Genomic DNA, 23,469 nt, shown 5'->3' on the forward strand with positions numbered 1-23,469 from the left:
CGTCAGCAAGCTTGATCTTCTCAGCTAGTTCGAGGTCTTTCTTCTGTTGGGCCTCCCTTACCTTACCTGCAAGTCACAGCAAGATCAGATTTTGAAACAAGCAAGGGGAAAAGCAGTCGTCAGGGTCTCACCAAACATACCTTCGGTCTCCTCCTTGGCCTTCGTAAGCTTCTCCTGAACCAGCTTCAAGCTCAGCTCGAGTTGAGTGTGCTTGTTTTCCAGCTCAGAGTAGCGAGCCACAAGATCACAAGAGTTCTGCGAAGAACCAATCGACTAAATGTCAAATATAATTCACTTCCGAGTGAAAAAGGAAAAAACACACGTTTCTAAGACTTCAGCCGAATACAAGCATTCGACCGTAGTCTCGGGGACTACACCCAGTGGGTGCACTCAGCGTGCCCCCACTAATCTTGTTGAAGACAAAGTCGACCAGCGACCTCAAAAAAAAAGAGAGAGAGATGTATTCTTTAAGACTGTGATCAACTGCAAGCAGTCGACCACAGTCTCGGGGACTACACCCAGTGGGTGCACTCAGCGTGCCCCCACCGGTTTGTGAAATCCAGTCGACATAGTCGACTGACAGAAAGATTGACATCATAAAGCCTAAGGCCGACTGCCAGCAGTCGACCTTAGCCTTGGGGACTACACCCAGCGGGTGCACTCAGCGTGCCCCCGCTAAACACGGAGTCTAATCGACACACCCAGTGGGTGACTACTATAAATTCCGGAAAGGAAAAGTTTTTGGTTGCATATCCAACAGAACAAACAGTGGTCGACTGACCTGAACATTGCTTTGAAGGGCAGAACTGGCGTCATAAGCTGCCTGGCTCGCATCCCGGATGGTCTTTAATTGCTCCATCATGATTCCCGCCTGGCGTATCGCTTCCTTCGCCGTGCCAGCTTGGTCCTCTGGGACGTGGTGCGTCGTGAAGAGGGAGGGCTGCTGAGCACTCGTCAATGGATCTGCGAAGGACACCGTGTGTCGAGTGGTGTTCTCTTCCTCCGCAATCAGAATCTCAGGCGCCGTCACATCCTGGGGCACCTTACTGGCAGACGCTTTCCTACTTCTCCTGCGCTTCAGTGGTTCTTCATCCTCATCATCATCAGGAAGACTGATAACAGCAGTGGGTGGAGCTACAAAGAAGAATCAGGATCAGAGATCGCGAGTCAGTCGACTAAGAACGGCGTTAAGAATACAGTACCTGGTTTCGAAGTTGCTGCGTCCTCCATCTCATGGTCATCAGCCCGGGCTGAGGTTTCAGAAGTAGCAGCACTGCAACTCCAAAGGATCAGTCGACTAACTTCAGCGTCGACCAGAGACAAAGTTCACACAAAATAAGAAGATTCAAACAGCACGATTACCCTGATATGGTAGGGATGGACACCTTCATCTTCGGTAGGAGCTTAATCGTCTTCGACGGGGCCGCCCTGGGCTGCTTCGGCGCCTTTTCAGTCGGCACCGGAGAGGTGGTCCGAGGGCGCTTGGTCGACTGAACAATGGTCGCAACCCCCTTGCCACGTTCAGTCGAGGGGTCGTGGACAAGCTTCGACCGCCTTTCTGAGCGCGGTGGTACGACCTCCTCCTCCTCTTCTTCTTCATCCTCAACGTCATCTTCATCACCGTCATCATCATCATCGTCGTCATCATCCTCTGCAACGTCCGAGTCCCATTCCTCCTCTTCTTGGCTCTCGCCCCCACTCGCCTCGCCCTCCTCAGTCGGAGCTTGTGCCCCATTGGGCATCGAGTACAGTTCGGTGAGAGCCTAGCAGATATCAAGACAAGGATCAGTCGACCAGTCGGCAGGATAAACAGAAATAAGTGTGACAAGAACAAAGTGGAAAGCAGAGCAAGCGTACCTTGTTTGGATCGCTATTGTGGTCGAGTGGAGGAATCCTTCGGGCTCCGCGTGGGTTGTCCTTGTTTCCGGTGACGGCTACCATCCATCTTTCCAGAGTGACATCGTCGACTGCTTCCGGATGGACTCGAGTCTCGTCTTCAGTCCCACAGTACAACCACATGCAGTGGCTCCGGAACTGCAGGGGCTGGATGCGACGCCTAAGGAAGACCTCCAGGAGATCCACGCCCGTCACTCCCTCCCGAACCAGCTGCACCACGCGCTCCATCAACATCTTCACGTCAGCTTTCTCCTTCGGAATCAACTTCAGAGAGGAAGGCTTGTTCACTCGGTCCATGGTAAACTGTGGAGTCCACTCGACTGCCCCGGCGTCGACTGGTCCTGGCAGTAGAACCAAGTCGACTGCCAGCCTCTGACTGACTCGGGAAAGGTCATGGGCGGGAAGGTGCTCTTATTCCTCACCTGGATCCCCAGGCCCCCACACATTTGGACGACTCGGGTTCTCTCATCACCTGGGCTCGCCTTCTTCACGGTCTGAGAGCGACACGTGAATATATGCTTGAATAAACCCCAGTGCGGTCGACAGCCCAGGAAACCCTCACACATGGACACGAACGCGGCAAGATAGGCAATAGAATTTGGGGTAAAGTGGTGGAGCTGCGCTCCGAAGAAATTCAAGAAGCCACGGAAGAAAATACTCGGCGGCAAGGAAAATCCACGGTCAACATGGGTGGCCAAGAGCACACACTCACCCTCTTCTGGCTGGGGCTGCCATTCCTTCCCCGGAAGCCTCGCAGCTCCATGAGGGATCAAGCCCTCGTTGGCCATGTCGAGGAGGTCTTTCTCTGTGATGGTCGACTGGATCCAGTCTCCTTGGACCCATCCCTTCGGCAGGCGGGATCTGGACGAGGACCCTCCGCGGCTGGTAGATCTCCCCTTTGCCTTCTCCGACGCCGACGCCTTCTTCACACGTTCCAGCGCCGCCGTCTTCTCCTTGGCCATGGTTGCCGGCGAGATGCGCGAAGGGAAGTTGTGCGGGGGCGAGAGCGAGCGCGCTGGGCGGGGACGAAGGGAGCAGAGAGAGAGAGAGAATGCTGAGGCGCAGCACAGAAATCCTCGCCGGGCGCATTTATAAGGTCCCTTCCGAGTGGATGACAGGTGGGCCCGGTCGATCTAATCATATCCGGGAGCAGTTATGCAGACGGGATACGTGGCGAAGAAAGCGGCGCGGAGATCGAGGCGTCTATGCCCCGTCCCATCCGAACGCCGCGGTCCGCTCCACTTCGCGCGCGTCCCCAAATTTCGCATCCCGCGGAATCCGCGAACGGCAGATCAGTCTGTCAGACGCGGGGTTTCCCGCGATCCGTCGCTCGGGGATCGTCGAAGCCCGAAAGATCACTCGACGAAAGAAGAGAATGAATCGAGTCGACTGAAGACAAGTTGCTCGCCATCGACGAAGAGATTCTTTGGTCCAGAACAATGCACGACCAGAGCGCAAAGGTTAATCGGAAACGACATCAACTCCTTCCTCACTCGAAGCCTCGATCCATTCGGGGGCTAATGATGGGGTCATGTACCTAGGGTAGGGTCACGAACCTGATCTAAGTGCCTTACCCAAAGACACCCTTAGAAGAGGTCGCCTTCCAGTCGACCAACGAGGGACTCACTCGACTGACTTGAAGGACTCGACCACGAAGACTCACTCGACCACCAGGAGGTCAAGAGGCACTCCGCACTGCAACGGCCTGTAATTAAGTAGGCTTTATGATAGTAAAGACACTTTATGTGAGGCGTTACCAGTAACGCCCCAGACTTAACTTACCTTAAACCCTCTCCTACGTGGGCTGGCTGGGGTCCTGGCGCACTCTATATAAGCCACCCCCCTCCACAGGCAGAAGGGTTCGACACCTTGTAACTCATATACTCATAATCCACTCGACCGCCTCCGGGCTCCGAGACGTAGGGCTATTACTTCTTCCGAGAAGGGCCTGAACTCGTACATCCCTTGTGTTTACAACCTCTCCATAGCTAGGACCTTGCCTCTCCATACCTACCCCCCACTCTACTGTCAGGCTTAGAACCACGACAGCGCCCCCCTTCCCTAGTCCAATTCGGACCAGACCAAGGGGAGGGGTGCGGCCACCCTTGAGGCCCTTTTTCTTCTTTCCCGTATGGCCCAATAAGGCCCAATACGTATTCCCGTAACTCTCAGGTACTCCGAAAAATACCCGAATCACTCGGAACCTTTCCGATGTCCGAATATAGTCGTCCAATATATCGATCTTTACGTCTCGACCATTTCGAGACTCCTCATCATGTCCCCGATCTCATCCGGGACTCCGAACTCCTTCGATACATCAAAACTCATAAACTCATAATATAACTGTCATCGAAACCTTAAGCGTGCGGACCCTACGGGTTCGAGAACAATGTAGACATGACCGAGACACGTCTCCAGTCAATAACCAATAGCGGAACCTGGATGCTCATATTGGCTCCCACATATTCTACGAAGATCTTTATCGGTCAGACCGCATAACAACATACGTTGTTCCCTTTGTCATCAGTATGTTACTTGCCCGAGGTTTGATCGTCGGTATCTTAATACCTAGTTCAATCTTGTTACCGGCAAGTCTCTTTACTCATTCCGTAATATATCATCTCACAACTAACTCATTAGTTGCAATGCTTGCAAGGCTTATGTGATGTGCATTACCGAGAGGGCCTAGAGATACCTCTCCGACAATCGGAGTGACAAATCCTAATCTCGAAATACGCCAACCCAACATGTACCTTTGGAGACACCTGTAGAGCTCCTTTATAATCACCCAGTTACGTTGTGACGTTTGGTAGCACACAAAGTGTTCCTCCGGCAAACGGGAGTTGCATAATCTCATAGTCATAGGAACATGTATAAGTCATGAAGAAAGCAATAGCAACATACTAAACGATCGGGTGCTAAGCTAATGGAATGGGTCATGTCAATCACATCATTCTTCTAATGATGTGATCCTGTTAATGGTTAGGAAACATAACCATCTTCGATTAACGAGCTAGTCAAGTAGAGGCATACTAGTGACACTCTGTTTGTCTATGTATTCACACATGTATTATGTTTCCGGTTAATACAATTCTAGCATGAATAATAAACATTTATCATGATATAAGGAAATAAATAATAACTTTATTATTGCCTCTAGGGCATATTTCCTTCAGTTCGGTGGATAGGTGGCTCGTGCAGGATGCAAAGTTTGCTGCCAAGACAAGAAAAAACCAGGCTAATCGTGGAACCGACAAAACACACGACCAAGGAAAGCAGAGCCACTGGCGCTACAAGAAAGTCAAGGTATATCTACATACATGATACACTCTTTGTCTTCTATTTACCATCGTGTTCTTATGTATGGCTAATTTCTGTTTGATATTGCAGGAGGGCAAGTTGAAGAAGTCGCTCTCAGACATGGAGACGTGGAGGCTGGCCCATGTGTGTGGAGTAAGCGCAAGGAAGGCGAGGGCGAGTACTACGACAATACCGAGAAGAACCTGACGGCCTACAGAGAGTAGTTTTAGTGGTTCCATCCTTGGCCGGATGTTGGTGACCCCATCCTGTCGCAGACCGACGAGACAGCGGTGGTGGCATTCCAGCCGAAGTACCATGGCCGCTGCCTCGATGGCGTGATCACTCCTTCTATCTCCTACACACGACTTCGAGCTACCAACCCGAGCCCGAGCGGGAGTACGACCCATTCCTAGCCGAGCTTAGCCGGCCAGCATGATGTAAGTATTCCCCCCTTATCTTCTTTCTTTCTCACTATATTTTTAGCATCGCTATGATTTATTAGTTTCATCATGTCATATTGTAGGCATATGCGGTCTTTGTCGAGCTACGGGAGTACTTACAACAAGTTCAGGGAAACTAGGATTACAACTTTCGAATGATGATGGTTAGTTTTGCCCACTTACAACCAACCTAAATTTTGCACTTTCATTTCTCCTGACCTTTGTGTTTGCTTGGTCAACTAACATCCAGGCTATGTTTGCAGCTATGCAAAACCGCATGGATCCACCATCACTGGGACCCGCACCACCACCTTCTGAAGCATACCCATACTTGCCTACGCTCGAAGAATGGGTGGCACTAGGTAGTGAGACTCCGGTTAGTACATTGCCAAACTATTCAATCAAGAATGGGTGGCACTAGGCAGTGGGACTCCGGTTAGTACATTGCCAAACTATTAGACCACTAGTTATTGTTGATTCAACACTATCATAATTACCCCAACAATCTCTTTTCAAACATGTAGGGAACCGGTGGATCATCAGTTTTTGGTGGTGGTGTTGGTGGTTCCACTCCTGCTTCACGGAGCCCTGTCACTCCAGTCTGGCGAAGTGGTGCTAGTCTTGGCGGTGCTGGTGGTCTTAGTGGTGAGGCTGAACCTAATGGTGGTGGCGACGGTGGCGATGATCCTAGTCTTTTTTAAATGATGATGTTTTCCATATTTTGTTATGCTTTCCATGTTCCATACTTCCTCCTACTGTTCTTTAGATGATGACAATGATGTCGATGTTTTATACTTATGTTCATGCAATTTTGACGATGATGATGTTTCATACTTATGTTCAAGAAATTTTGACGATGACGATGTTCATGATCTTTAGATGATGATGTCTTTCATATTATGTAGATGAGGTTCTAGAGAATGATAATATTCCTGTATATATACATATAAATATGTGTTGTGTTGTCAATTGAATGGAAAAAATGCAAAAATGAATTTTTTTTAAAAATAGACAAAACTGTGTCGACGGCCTTGCCGTCAGCATAGCCCCTGCCAGACGGCATATACTATGTCTAAGCCGGCGACCTTACTGTCGGCATAGCTCCCTGCCAGGTGATACGTCTCCAACGTATCTATAATTTTTGATTGCTCCATGCTATATTATCTACTGTTTTGGGCAATATTGGGCTTTATTATCCACTTTTATATTACTTTTGGGACTAACCTATTAACCGGAGGCCCAGCCCAGATTTGCTGTTTTATGCCTATTTCAGTGTTTCGAAGAAAAGGAATATCAAACGGAGTCGAAACGGAACGAAATCAATTAGAGAAGTTATTTTTGAAACGAAAGCTACCCATTGGACTTGGACCCCACGTCAAGGAAGGAAGGAGGATCTCAAGAGGGTAGGGGGCGCGCCCCCTGCCTCGTGGGGCCCTCATGGCTCCCCTGACGTGCTTCTTCTGCCTATATAACTCCATATACCCTAAAACTTCCAGAACGCATAATAGATCGGGAGTTCCGCCGCCAGAAGCCTCCGTAGCCACAAAAAACCAATCTAGACCCGTTCCGGCACCCTGCCGGAGGGGGGAACCCTCACCGGTGGCCATCTTCATCATCCCGGTGCTCTCCATGACGAGGAGGGAGTAGTTCTCCCTCGGGGCTGAGGGTATGTACCAGTAGTTATGTGTTTGATCTCTCTCTCTCGTGTTCTTGAGATGATACGATCATGATGTATCGCGAGCTTTGCTATTATAGTTGGATCTTATGTTTCTCCTCCCCTCTTCTCCCTTGTAATGAATTGAGTTTTCCCATTTGAAGTGATCTTATCGGATTGAGTCTTTAAAGACTTGAGAACACTTGATGTATGTTTTGGTGACCAACTTGCGAGTTTCGTGACATTGGGAACCTATGCATAGGGGTTGGCACACGTTTTCGTCGTGATTCTCTGGTAGAACTTTGGGGAACTCTTTGAGGTCCTTTGTGTTGGTTGAATAGATGAATCTGAGATTGTGTGATGCATATCGTATAATCATACCCACGGATACTTGATGTGACATTGGAGTATCTAGGTGACATTAGGGTTTTGGTTGATTTGTGTCTTCAGGTGTTATTCTAGTACAAACTCTAGGGCTGTTTGTGACACTTATAGGAACATCCCAACGGATTGATTGTAACGAATAACTTTGAGGTGGTTTCGTACCCTACCATAATCTCTTCGTTCGTTCTCCGCTATTAGTGACTTTGAAGTGACTCTTTATTGCATGTTGAGGGATAGTTATGTGATCCAATTATGTTAGTATTGTTGAGGGAACTTACACTAGCGAAAGTATGAACCCTAGGCCTTGTTTCAACACATTGCAATACTGTTTATGCTCACTTTTATCACTTGCTACCTTGTTGTTTTTATTATTTCAGATTACAAATACCTTTATCTACTATCCATATACCACTTGTTTCACCATCTCTTCGCCGAACTAGTGCACCTATACAATTTACCATTGTATTGGGTGTGTTGGGGACACAAGAGACTCTTTGCTATTTGGTTGCAGGGTTGCTTAAGAGAGATCATCTTCATCCTACGCCTCCTACGGATTGATAAACCCTAGGTCATCCACTTGCGGGAAATTTGATACTGTCCTACAAACATGTGCACTTGCAGGCCCAACAACGTCTACAAGAAGAAAGTTGTGTAGTAGACATCAAGCTCTTTTCTGGCGCCGTTGCCGGGGTGGTTATCGCTTGAAGGTATATCTTTAGATCTTGCAATAGAGTCTTTTAGTTTCTTGTTTTATCACTAGTTTAGTTTATAAAAGAAAACTACAAAAAAATGGAATTGAGTTTGTCTCATACGCTTCACCTTTTTAATATCTTTCGTGAGTATGATGGAAAGCTAAATTGTGCTCAAGTGCTAGAGGAAGAAATCTATAAAATGTTTGGCACTAAATATTTGAATGATGAGCATGATTGCAATGTTGTTAGTACGAATTCTTTGAATATCCATGATGCTAATGATGATTGCACTAGTTATGATGAAAATGCCTCCTATAAACATGTCAATTTTTGTGGAGTAGACTGGGTTTGCAAGTACACACCAAATAGGGAAGGTAGATATTGCAAGAGGCATAAGTACTTAGAGACCAAATTCTTGCAAGAAGATCTAGATGAATGTGCTGAAAAATTCAATATTTTTCGTGCTCCTTGTGAACTTTGCAATGAACATGGTCATTTAAAGCTCCAATGCTATTTGTTTCATGATCAAGTCGTATCCAAACATTGTGATAATTTGATTACCCTTGAGCATCATAAAGAGCTTAGCCTTCTTTTGGGTTATGAAGAAATGAAACGTATAACTGAGGGTATTCCAAAGTTTAATCTTGATAAAGTTCTTCATTTTGATCTAGAAAAGATTTATATGTATTGTGCGGTTAATTGCATTGAAAATCCTTATATTGCCAATTACATAAAGAAAAGAAAACAAATAGAAGATGAAGAGAATACTAATGAAAGGGAAGAGACTTCCCAATACCCTCCTATTATTTCTTATGATGAATCAGGTAACGAGGAGGAGCCTCCTATTCAACCAATCTCATTAATAAGGAGCTCCAAAAAGAGGATTGAACCCACACATGATGTGGTGAAGAAGAATAAAAGAAAAAGGAAGAGAGGTAAAAAGATATCTCTCCCAAATAAAGTTGCTCCTATTATTGTTGTGCCTCATGAAAATGAAGATGATACACTTTATGATGATCTCGTTATGCCTATTGCTTATTGTGATGATTATGATTGGGAAGATAATGATACTTCTTATGATCTTGAAAATCTTTTTGGTACTTGCTTGGAAGAATATGATAATAATGTTTGCTATACTATTGGTGCTATCCATACTATTAATGATGAGAGTGATTATGCTTATGATACAAAAAGGCCCAAGCTTGGGGAAGCTATGTTTGATGAGGATGAAATATTTGAGAATATATATGCTGCAATTAATGTTTGTCCCAAGCTTGGGGATGCTATGTTTAATAATGATGATATTTTTAGCCTTCCATGTTTTGATACGCAAAGTGATTATGATGAGAACAAAGTTGCTACTTATGATGATTATTGTGATAGAACTTATGCTATAAAGAGTAGTGATGATTATATTTATAAAACTTGTCATGATTATGAGTACCCTTTCTTTGAACATTACTCCTTTAACGTGGAAACAATTTATAGTATTCAAGTCTCTTATGATACTCCCACTATTCCGAATGAGAAGAATTTTGCTTATGTGGAGAGTAATAAAATTTCTATGCTTGTAGATCATGAAAATGATGCTTTAGGTACTGGTTATATTGTTAAATTCATTCATGATGCTACATAAAATTATTATGAGGGAGGAATATATGCTTGTAGGAGTTGCAATAATATCAAGTTTCCTCTCTATGTGCTTAAAATTTTGAAGTTATGCTTGTTTTACCTTCCTATGCAAGTTGATTATTGCTCCCATAAGTTGTTTGTTCACAAAATACCTATGCATAGGAAGTGGATTAGACTTAAATGTGTTAGTCATATTCTTCATGATGCTCTCTTTATGTTTCAATTCTTATCCTTTATGTGAGCATCATTGTCATTATCATGCCTAGCTAGGGGCATTAAACGATAGCGCTTGTTGGGAGGCAACCCAATTTTATTCTTGTTCCTTGCTTTTTGTTCCTATTTAGTAATAAATAATTCATGTAGCCTCTGTTTTGTGGTTTTATGCTTTTAATTAGTGTTTGTGCCAAGTAGAACCTTTGGGAAGACTTTGGGAAAGTCTTGTTGATCATGCTGTCAAAAACAGAAACTTTAGCGCTCACGAGAATTGCTGCCATTTTCATTTGGAGAGTTCTATTTAGTTAATTCTTTTTGCAGATGATTAATAGATAAATTCATAAGGTCCAGCAATTTATTTGAGAATTTTATGAGTTCCAGAAGTATACGTTTGATCCAGATTACTACAGACTGTTCTGTTTTTGACAGATTCTGTTTTTCATGTGATGTTTACTTATTTTGATGAATCTATGGATAGTAAAATAGTTTATAAACCATAGAGAAGTTGGAATACATTAAGTTTAACACCAATATAAATAAAGAATGAGTTCATTACAGTACCTTGAAGTGGTGATTTATTTTCTTATACTAACGGAGCTTACGAGTTTTCTGTTAAGTTTTGTGTTGTGAAGTTTTCAAGTTTTGGATAAGGATTCGATGGACTATGGAATAAGGAGTGGCAAGAGCCTAATATTGGGGATGCCCGAGGCACCCCAAGGTAATATTCAAGGATAGCCAAGAGCCTAAGCTTGGGGATGCCCCGGAAGGCATCCCCTCCTTCGTCTTCGTTCATCGGTAACTTTACTTGGAGCTATATTTTTATTCGCCACATGATATGTGCTTTTCTTGGAGCGTCAATTTATTTTGTTAGGATTTCCTTGCTGTTATTTATAATAATGTTTTGCATATTTTATTTCAATAAAAGTGGCATTGATAGCCTTTACTATGCCTATGTTACAAGTATACATGTTGCTGTTTGAAAACAGAAAGTTTACCGCTGTTGCAATAATTCCCTAGAAAAGTCAGAACGTGATAAAATGTTGAAACCTTCTACATATTAAGCTCTGATAAATTTACTAAAGTGGGAATTTTCTTTCATAATTTTGGGAGCTAGGTAAGTATGGATGTTGCAGCATTCTTTACAGACTATCCTGTTTAGGCAGATTGCTGTTATGTTTGCATTGTTTGCATATGTTTGCTTCTTTAATGATTCTATTTGAGGATAGGACTATTAAATATGCAGAGGCATTTAGTATGCAATGTTGAATAATAATTTTAGTGATTTGCTACAGTAGAGTATGATGAGGTTTTTGCAATGGTCTATACTAACTTATCTCACGAGTCCTTGTTGAGTTTTGTGTGGATGAAGCTTTTGTGATTTAGGGAGACCTTGATATGAGAGGAATTAAGGAGACACAAAAACTCAAGCTTGGGGATGCCCAAGGCACCCAAAGATAATATTTCAAGAAGTCTCAAGCATCTAAGCTTGGGGATGCCCCGGTTGGCATCCCACCTCTCTTCTTCAACAACTATCGGTTAGTATCGATTGATCCTAAGTTTTTGCTTCTTCACATGATGTTTTCCATTCTTAGATGTCATTTTATTTTGCTTTGCTTGCTGTTTGAATAGAGTACCAAGATCTGAAATTATTAAATGTTAGAGAGTCTTCACATAGTTGCATAATTATTCGACTACTCATTGATCTTCACTTATATCTTTCGGAGTAGTTTGTCATTTGCTCTAGTGCTTCACTTATATCTTTTAGAGCATGGTCGTAGTTTTATTTTGAAGAATTATATGAACTCTCATGCTTCACTCAGATTATTTTGAGAGTCTTAAATAGCATGGTAATTTGCTTAAAATCCTAATATGCCAGGTATACAAGATTAATAATAAAATTCTCTTATGAGTGTTGTGAATACTAAGAGAAGTTCGATACTTGATAATTGTTTTGAGATATGGAGATGGTGATATTAGAGTCATGCTAGTTGAGTGGTTATGAATTTGAGAAATACTTGTGTTGAAGTTTGTGATTCCCGTAGCATGCACGTATGGTGAACCGTTATGTGATGAAGTCGGAGCATGATTTATTTATTGATTGTCTTCCTTATGAGTGGCGGTCGGGGATGAGCGATGGTCTTTTCCTACCAATCTATCCCCCTAGGAGCATGCGCATAATACTTTGCTTCGATAACTTGTAGATTTTTGCAATAAGTATGTGAGTTCGTTATGACTAATGTTGAGTCCATGGATTATACGCACTCTCACCCTTCCACCGTTGCTAGCCTCTCTAGTACCGCGCAACTTTCACCGATACCATAAACCCACCATATACCTTTCTCAAAACAGCCACCATACCTACCTATTATGGAATTTCCATAGCCATTCCGAGATATATTGCCATGCAACTTTCCACCGTTCCGTTCATCATGACACATTCATCATTCTTATATTGCTTAGCATAATCATGTAGTTGACATAGTATTTGTGGCAAAGCCACCGTTCATAATTCTTTCATACATGTCATTCTTGGTTCATTGCATATCCCGGTACACCGTCGGAGGCATTCATATAGAGTCATCTTTGTTCTAAGTATCGAGTTGCAATTTTTGAGTTGTAAGTAAATAAAAGTGTGATGATCATCATTATTAGAGCATTGTCCCAGTGAGGAAAGGATGATGGAGACTATGATTCCCCCACAAGTCGGGATGAGACTCCGGATGAAATAAAAAAATAAAAGAGGCCAAAGAAGCCCAAAAAAGAAAGAAAAGAGGCCATAAAAAAGAGAAAAGGCCCAAATAAAAAAATGAGAGAAAAAGAGAGAAGGGACAATGCTACTATCCTTTTACCACATTTGTGCTTCAAAGTAGCACCATGATCTTCATGATAGAGAGTCTCCTATGTTGTCGCTTTCATATACTAGTGGAAATCTTTCATTATAGAACTTGGCTTGTATATTCCAATGATGGGCTTCCTCAAAATGCCCTAGGTCTTCGTGAGCAAGCGAGTTGGATGCACACCCACTAGTTTCTTTTGTTGAGCTTTCAAATACTTATAGCTCTAGTGCATCCGTTGCATGGCAATCCCTACTCACTCACATTGATATTTATTGATGGGCATCTCCATAGCCCGTTGATACGCCTAGTTGATGTGAGACTATCTTCCTCCTTTTTTGTCTTCTCCACAACCACCATTCTATTCCACCTATAGTGCTATGTCCATGGCTCACGCTCATGTATTACATGAAGATTGAAAAAGTTTGAGAACATCAAAAGTATGAAACAATTGCTTGGCTTGTCATCGGGGTTGTGCATGATTTAAATATTTTGTGTGGTGAAGATGGAGCATAGCCAGACTATATGATTTTGTAGGGATAACCTTCTTTGGCCATGTTATTTTGAGAAGACATAATTGCTTAGTTAGTATGCTTAAAGTATTATTATTTTTATGTCAATATGAACTTTTGTCTTGAATCTTATGGATCTGAATATTCATACCATAATTAAGAAGAATTACATTGAAATTATGCCAACTAGCATTCCACATCAAAAATTATCTTTTTTATCATTTACCTACTCGAGGACGAGCAGGAATTAAGCTTGGGGATGCTTGATACGTCTCCAACGTATCTATAATTTTTGATTGCTCCATGCTATATTATCTACTATTTTGGGCAATATTGGGCTTTATTATCCACTTTTATATTACTTTTGGTACTAACCTATTAACCGAAGGCCCAGCCCAGATTTGCTGTTTTATGCCTATTTCAGTGTTTCGAAAAAAAAGGAATATCAAACGGAGTCGAAACGGAACGAAATCAATTAGAGAAGTTATTTTTGGAACGAAAGCCACCCGATGGACTTGGACCCCACGTCAAGGAAGGAAGGAGGAGCTCACGAGGGTAGGGGGCACGCCCCCCTGCCTCGTGGGGCCCTCGTGGCTCCCCTGACGTGCTTCTTCTGCCTATATAACTCCATATACCCTAAAACTTCCAGAACGCATAATAGATCGGGAGTTCCACCGCCAGAAGCCTCCGTAGCCACAAAAAACCAATCTAGACCCGTTCCGACACCCTGCCGGAGGGGGGAACCCTCACCGGTGGCCATCTTCATCATCCCGGCGCTCTCCATGACGAGGAGGGAGTAGTTCTCCCTCGGGGCTGAGGGTATGTACCAGTAGTTATGTGTTTGATCTCTCTCTCTCTCTCTCTCTCGTGTTCTTGAGATGATACGATCATGATGTATCGCGAGCTTTGCTATTATAGTTGGATCTTATGTTTCTCCTCCCCTCTTCTCCCTTGTAATGAATTGAGTTTTCCCCTTTGAAGTGATCTTATCGGATTGAGTCTTTAAAGACTTGAGAACGCTTGATGTATGTTTTGGTGACCAACTTGCGGGTTTCGTGACATTGGGAACCTATGCATAGGGTTTGGCACACGTTTTCGTCGTGATTCTCCGGTAGAACTTTGGGGCACCTTTGAGGTCCTTTGTGTTGGTTGAATAGATGAATCTGATATTGTGTGATGCATATCGTATAATCATACCCACGGATTCTTGATGTGACATTGGAGTATCTAGGTGACATTAGGGTTTTGGTTGATTTGTGTCCTAAGGTGTTATTCTAGTACGAACTCTAGGGTTGTTTGTGACACTTATAGGAATAGCCCAACGGATTGATTGGAAAGAATAACTTTGAGGTGGTTTCGTACCCTATCATAATCTCTTCGTTCGTTCTCCGCTATTAGTGACTTTGGAGTGACTCTTTGTTGCATGTTGAGGGATAGTTATTGAAGGAAATATGCCCTAGAGGCAATAATAAAGTTATTATTTATTTCCTCATATCATGATAAATGTTTATTATTCATGCTAGAATTGTATTAACCGGAAACATGATACATGTGTGAATACATAGACAAACATATAGTCACTAGTATGCCTCTACTTGACTAGCTCATTAATCAAAGATGGTTATGTTTCCTAACCATTGACATGTGTTGTCATTTGATTAATGGGATCACATCATTAGGAGAATGAGGTGATTGACATGACCCATCCCGTTAGCTTAGCACTTGATCGTTTAGTATTCTGCTATTGCTTCCTTCATGACTTATACATGTTCCTGTAACTATGAGAATTGTGTAACTCCCGTTTACCGGAGGAACACTTTGGGTACTACCGAACGTCACAACGTAACTGGGTGATTATAAAGGAGTACTACAGGTGTCTCCGAAGGTACATGTTGAGTTAGCATAATTCGAGATTAGGTTTTGTCACTCCGATTGTCGGAGAGGTATCTCTGGGCCCTCTCGGCAATACTCATCACCTAAGCCTTGCAAGCATGTAACTAATGAGTTAGTTATAAGATGAAGTATTACAGAACGAGTAAAGAGACTTGTCGATAATGAGATTGAACTAGGTATTGGATACCGACGATCGAATCTCGGACAAGTAACATACCGATGACAAAGGGAACAACGTATGTTGTTATGCGGTTTGACCGATAAAGATCTTCGTAGAATATGTGGGAACCAATATGGGCATCCAGGTCCCGCTATTGGTTATTGACCAGAGATGTGTCTCAGTCATGTCTACATCGTTCTCGAACCGTAGGGTCCGCACGCTTAAGGTTTCGATGACAGTTATATTATGAGTTTATGTATTTTGATGTACCGAAGGTTGTTCGGAATCCCGGATATGATTACGGACATGACGAGGAGTCTCGAAATGGTCGAGACATAAAGATTGATATATTGGACGGATATATTTGGACACCGGAAAGGTTCCGGAGAAGTTTGGAGCCCCGGGAGGTTACCGGAACCCCCCGGGAGGTATATGGGCCTTATTGGGCCCATGTAGGAGGAAGAGAGAAGGAGCAAGGGAAGGGGGCACGCCCCCCCAAGCCCAATCCGAATTGGGGAGGGGGGCCGGCCCCCCCTTTCCTTTCTCCTTCCCCCTCTTCCTATTACTACTACTAGTACTACTTCCTAATACTAGTACTCTTTCCTTCCCCATCCAAATAAGATAAGGAAAAGAGAGGGAAACCTACTTGGAGTAGGTTTCCCCCTCCTCATGGCGCGCCCCCCCTAGGGCCGGCCACCTCCTCCCTCCCTCCTTTATATACGGGGGTAGGGGGGCACCCTAGAACACACAAGTTGATCATTGATCGTTCCTTAGCCGTGTGCGGTGCCCCCCTCCACGATATTACACCTCGGTCATATTGTAGCGGTGCTTAGGCGAAGCCCTGCAACAGGAGAACATCAAGATCGTCACCACGCCGTCGTGCTGACGGAACTCCCCCTCGGCGCCTCTGCTGGATCGGAGATCGAGGGTGCGTCATCGAGCTGTACGCGTGTCAAGAACTCGGAGGTGCCGGAGTAACGGTACTTGGATCGGTTGAACCAGAGGACGTACGACTACTTCCTCTACGTTGCGTCAACGCTTCCGCTTCGGTCTACGAGGGTACGTAGACAACACTCTCCCCTCGTTGCTATATCATCACCATGATCTTGCGTGTGCGTAGGAAAATTTTGAAATTACTACGTTCCCCAACAGTGGCATCCGAGCCTAGGTTTTATGCGTTGATGTTATATGCACGAGTAGAAAACAAGTGAGTTGTGGACGATATAAGTCATACTGCCTACCAGCATGTCATACTTTGGTTCAGCGGTATTGTGAGATGAAGCGGCCCGGACCGACATTACGCGTACGCTTACGCGAGACTGGTTCCACCGTTACGAGCACTCGTGCTTAAAGGTGGCTGGCGGGTGTCTGTCTCTCTCACTTTAGTTGAACCGAGTGTGGCTACGCCCGGTCCTTGTGAAGGTTAAAACGGAGTCTATTTGACAAACTATCGTTGTGGTTTTGATGCGTAGGTGAGATTGGTTCTTGCTTAAGCCCGTAGCAGCCACGTAAAATTTGCAACAACAAAGTAGAGGACGTCTAACTTGTTTTTGCAGGGCATGTTGTGATGTGATATGGCCAAGACATGATGCTATATTTTATTGTATGAGATGATCATGTTTTGTAACCGAAGTTATCGGCAACTGGCAGGAGCCATATGGTTGTCGCTTTATTGTATGAAATGCAAACGCCCTATAATTGCTTTACTTTATCACTAAGCGGTAGCGATAGTCGTAGAAGCAATAGATGGCGTAAAGACAACGATGCTACGATGGAGATCAAGGTGTCGCGCCGGTGATGATGGTGATCACGACGGTGTTTCGAAGATGGAGATCACAAGCACAAGATGATGGTGGCCATATCATATCACTTATATTGATTGCATGTGATGTTTATCCTTTATGCATCTTATCTTGCTTTGATTGACGGTAGCATTTTAAGATGATCTCTCACTAATTATCAAGAAGTGTTCTCCCTGAGTATGCACCGTTGCGAAAGTTCTTCGTGCTGAGACACCACGTGATGATCGGGTGTGATAGGCTCTACGTTCAAATACAACGGGTGCAAAACAGTTGCACATGCGGAATACTCAGGTTATACTTGACGAGCCTAGCATATACAGATATGGCCTCGGAACACGGGGACCGAAAGGTCGAGCGTGAATCATATAGTAGATATGATCAACATAGAGATGTTCACCATTGAAACTACTCTATCTCACGTGATGATCGGACATGGTTTAGTTGATTTGGATCACGTAATCACTTAGATGACTAGAGAGATGTCTGTCTAAGTGGGAGTTCTTTAATAATATGATTAATTGAACTTAAATTTATCATGAACTTAGTACCTGATAGTATTTTGCTTGTCTATGTTTGTTTGTAGATAGATGGCTCGTGCTGTTGTTCCGTTGAATTTTAATGCGTTCCTTGAGAAAACAAAATTGAAAGATGATGGTAGCAATTACACGGACTGGGTCCGTAACCTGAGGATTATCCTCATTGCTGCACAGAAGAGTTACGTCCTGGAAGCACCGCTGGTTCCCAGGCCTGCTGCTGATGCAACTGACGACGTTAAGAACGTCTGGCAGAGCAAAGCTGATGACTACTCTATAGTTCAGTGTGCCATGCTTTACGGCTTAGAACCGGGTCTTCAACGACGTTTTGAACGTCATGGGGCATATGAGATGTTCCAGGAGTTGAAGTTAATATTTCAAGCAAATGCCCGGATTGAGAGATATGAAGTCTCCAATAAGTTCTACAGCTGCAAGATGGAGGTGAACAGTTCTGTCAGTGAGCATATACTCAAAATGTCTGGGTATAATAATCACTTGATTCAACTGGGAGTTAATCTTCCGGATGATAGCGTCATTGACAGAATTCTCCAATCACTGCCACCAAGCTACAAGAGCTTTGTGATGAACTATAATATGCAAGGGATGAACAAGACTATTCCCGAGCTCTTCGCGATGCTGAAAGCCGCGGAGGTAGAAATCAAAAAGGAGCATCAAGTGTTGATGGTCAACAAGACCACTGGTTTCAAGAAAAGGGGCAAAGGGAAGAAGAAGGGGAACTTCAAAAGGAACGGCAAACAAGTTGCTGCTCAAGTGAAGAAACCCAAGTCTGGACCTAAGCCTGAAACTGAGTGCTTCTACTGCAAGCAGACTGGACACTGGAAGCGGAACTGCCCCAAGTATTTGGCGGATAAGAAGGATGGCAAAGTGAACAAAGTTATATGTGATATACATGTTATTGATGTGTACCTTACTAATGCTCGCAGTAGCACCTGGGTATTTGATACTGGTTCTGTTGCTAACATTTGCAACTCGAAACAGGGACTACGGATTAAGCGAAGATTAGCTAAGGACGAGGTGACGATGCGCGTGGGAAATGGTTCCAAAGTCGATGTGATCGCGGTCGGCACGCTACCTCTACATCTACCATCGGGATTAGTTTTAGACCTGAATAATTGTTATTTGGTGCCTGCGTTGAGCATGAACATTATATCTGGATCTTGTTTGATGCGAGACGGTTATTCATTTAAATCAGAGAATAATGGTTGTTCTATTTATATGAGTAATATCTTTTATGGTCATGCACCCTTGAAGAGTGGTCTATTTTTATTAAATCTCGATAGTAGTGATACACATATTCATAATGTTGAAGCCAAAAGATGCAGAGTTGATAATGATAGTGCAACATATTTGTGGCACTGCCGTTTAGGTCATATCGGTGTAAAACGCATGAAGAAACTCCATACCGATGGACTTCTGGAATCACTTGATTATAAATCACTTGGTACTTGCGAACCGTGCCTCATGGGCAAGATGACCAAAACATTGTTCTCCGGATCTATGGAGAGAGCAACTGATTTGTTAGAAATCATACATACAGATGTATGTGGTCCGATGAATGTTGAGGCTCGTGGCGGATATCGTTATTTCCTCACCTTCACAGATGATTTGAGCAGATATGGGTATATCTACTTGATGAAGCACAAGTCTGAAACATTTGAAAAGTTCAAAGAATTTCAGAGTGAAGTAGAAAATCATCGTAACAAGAAAATAAAGTTTCTACGATCTGATCGTGGAGGAGAATATTTGAGTTACGAGTTTGGTTTATATTTGAAACAATGTGGAATAGTTTCGCAACTCACGCCACCTGGAACACCACAGCGAAATGGTGTGTCCGAACGTCGTAATCGTACTTTACTTGATATGGTGCGATCTATGATGTCTCTTACCGATTTACCGCTATCGTTTTGGGGTTATGCTTTAGAGACGGCCGCATTCACGTTAAATAGGGCACCATCAAAATCCGTTGAGACGACGCCTTATGAACTGTGGTTTGGCAAGAAACCAAAGTTGTCGTTTCTCAAAGTTTGGGGCTGCGATGCTTATGTGAAGAAACTTCAACCAGATAAGCTCGAACCCAAATCGGAGAAATGTGTCTTCATAGGATACCCAAAGGAGACAATTGGGTACACCTTCTATCACAGATCTGAAGGCAAGATTTTCGTTGCTAAAATTGGATCCTTTCTAGAGAAGGAGTTTCTCTCGAAAGAAGTGAGTGGGAGGAAAATAGAACTTGATGAGATAACTGTATCTACTCCCTTATTGGAAAGTAGTTCATCACAAGAACCGGTTCCTGTGACAACTACACCAATTAGTGAGGAAGCTAATGATATTGATCATGAAACTTCAGATCAAGTTTCTACTGAACCTCGTAGGTCTACCAGAGTAAGATCCGCACCAGAGTGGTACGGAAATCCTATTCTGGAAGTCATGTTACTAGACCATGATGAACCTACGAACTATGAGGAAGCGATGATGAGCCCAGATTCCGCAAAATGGCTAGAGGCCATGAAATCTGAGATAGGATCCATGTATGAAAACAAAGTATGGACTTTGGTTGACTTGCCCGATGATCGGCAAGCCATTGAGAATAAATGGATCTTTAAGAAGAAGACTGACGCTGATGGTAATGTTACTGTCTACAAAGCTCGACTTGTTGCAAAAGGTTTTCGACAAGTTCAAGGGGTTGACTACGATGAGACTTTCTCACCCGTAGCGATGCTTAACTCTGTCCGAATCATGTTGGCTATTGCTGCATTTCATGATTATGAAATTTGGCAAATGGATGTCAAGACTGCATTCTTGAATGGATTTCTAGAAAAAGAGTTGTATATGATGCAACCTGAAGGTTTTGTTGATCCAAAAGGTGCTGACAAAGTGTGCAAGCTCCAACGTTCCATTTATGGACTGGTGCAAGCATCTCGGAGTTGGAATAAACGTTTTGATAGTGTGATCAAAGCATATGGTTTTATACAGACTTTTGGAGAAGCCTGTATTTACAAGAAAGTGAGTGGGAGCTCTGTAGCATTTCTAGTTTTATATGTTGATGACATATTATTAATTGGAAATGATATAGAATTTCTGGATAGCATAAAGGGATACTTGAATAAAAGTTTTTCTATGAAAGACCTCGGTGAAGCTGCTTACATATTGGGCATCAAGATCTATAGAGATAGATCAAGACGCTTAATAGGACTTTCACAAAGTACATACCTTGACAAAATTTTGAAAAATTTCAAAATGGATCAGGCAAAGAAAGGATTCTTGCCTGTGCTACAAGGTGTGAAGTTGAGTCAAACTCAATGCCCGACCACAGCAGAAGATAGAGAGAAAATGAAAGATGTTCCCTATGCTTCAGCCATAGGCTCTATCATGTATGCAATGCTGTGTACCAGACCTGACGTATGCTTAGCAATAAGCTTGGCAGGTAGGTACCAAAGTAATCCAGGAGTGGATCACTGGACAGCGGTCAAGAACATCCTGAAATACCTGAAAAGGACTAAGGATATGTTTCTCGTATATGGAGGTGACAAAGAGCTAGTCGTAAATGGTTACGTCGATGCAAGCTTTGACACTGATCCGGACGATTCTAAATCGCAGACCGGATACGTATTTTTATTAAACGGTGGAGCTGTAAGTTGGTGCAGTTCTAAACAAAGCGTCGTGGCAGGATCTACATGTGAAGCGGAGTACATAGCTGCTTCTGAAGCAGCAAATGAAGGAGTCTGGATGAAGGAGTTCATTTCCGATCTAGGTGTCATACCTAGTGCATCGGGACCAATGAAGATCTTCTGTGACAATACTGGTGCAATTGCCTTGGCAAAGGAATCCAGATTTCACAAGAGGACTAAGCACATCAAGAGACGCTTCAATTCCATTCGGGACCAAGTCCAAGTGGGAGACATAGAGATTTGCAAGATACATACGGATCTGAATGTTGCAGACCCGTTGACTAAGCCTCTCTCACGAGCAAAACATGATCAGCACCAAGACTCCATGGGTGTTAGAATCATTACTATGTAATCTAGATTATTGACTCTAGTGCAAGTGGGAGAATGAAGGAAATATGCCCTAGAGGCAATAATAAAGTTATTATTTATTTCCTCATATCATGATAAATGTTTATTATTCATGCTAGAATTGTATTAACCGGAAACATGATACATGTGTGAATACATAGACAAACATATAGTCACTAGTATGCCTCTACTTGACTAGCTCATTAATCAAAGATGGTTATGTTTCCTAACCATTGACATGTGTTGTCATTTGATTAATGGGATCACATCATTAGGAGAATGAGGTGATTGACATGACCCATCCCGTTAGCTTAGCACTTGATCGTTTAGTATTCTACTATTGCTTCCTTCATGACTTATACATGTTCCTGTAACTATGAGAATTGTGTAACTCCCGTTTACCGGAGGAACACTTTGGGTACTACCAAACGTCACAACGTAACTGGATGATTATAAAGGAGTACTACAGGTGTCTCTGAAGGTACATGTTGAGTTAGCATAATTCGAGATTAGGTTTTGTCACTCCGATTGTCGGAGAGGTATCTCTGGGCCCTCTCGGCAATACTCATCACCTAAGCCTTGCAAGCATGTAACTAATGAGTTAGTTATAAGATGAAGTATTACAAAACGAGTAAAGAGACTTGTCGATAACGAGATTGAACTAGGTATTGGATACCGACGATCGAATCTCGGACAAGTAACATACCGATGACAAAGGGAACAACGTATGTTGTTATGCGGTTTGACCGATAAAGATCTTCGTAGAATATGTGGGAACCAATATGGGCATCCAGGTCCCGCTATTGGTTATTGACCAGAGATGTGTCTCAGTCATGTCTACATCGTTCTCGAACCGTAGGGTCCGCACGCTTAAGGTTTCGATGACAGTTATATTATGAGTTTATGTATTTTGATGTACCGAAGGTTGTTCGGAATCTCGGATATGATTACGGACATGACGAGGAGTCTTGAAATGGTCGAGACATAAAGATTGATATATTGGACGGATATATTTGGACACCGGAAAGGTTCCGGAGAAGTTTGGAGCCCCGGGAGGTTACCGGAACCCCCCGGGAGGTATATGGGCCTTATTGGGCCCATGTAGGAGGAAGAGAGAAGGAGCAAGGGAAGGGGGCACGCCCCCCCAAGCCCAATCCGAATTGGGGAGGGGGGCCGGCCCCCCCTTTCCTTTCTCCTTCCCCCTCTTCCTATTACTACTACTAGTACTACTTCCTAATACTAGTACTCTTTCCTTCCCCATCCAAATAAGATAAGGAAAAGAGAGGGAAACCTACTTGGAGTAGGTTTCCCCCTCCTCATGGCGCGCCCCCCCTAGGGCCGGCCACCTCCTCCCTCCCTCCTTTATATACGGGGGTAGGGGGGCACCCTAGAACACACAAGTTGATCATTGATCGTTCCTTAGCCGTGTGCGGTGCCCCCCTCCACGATATTACACCTCGGTCATATTGTAGCGGTGCTTAGGCGAA

The sequence above is a fragment of the Triticum dicoccoides genome, chromosome 5A (genome assembly GCF_002162155.2).
Source record: "Triticum dicoccoides isolate Atlit2015 ecotype Zavitan chromosome 5A, WEW_v2.0, whole genome shotgun sequence".
NCBI lineage: Eukaryota > Viridiplantae > Streptophyta > Magnoliopsida > Poales > Poaceae > Triticum > Triticum dicoccoides.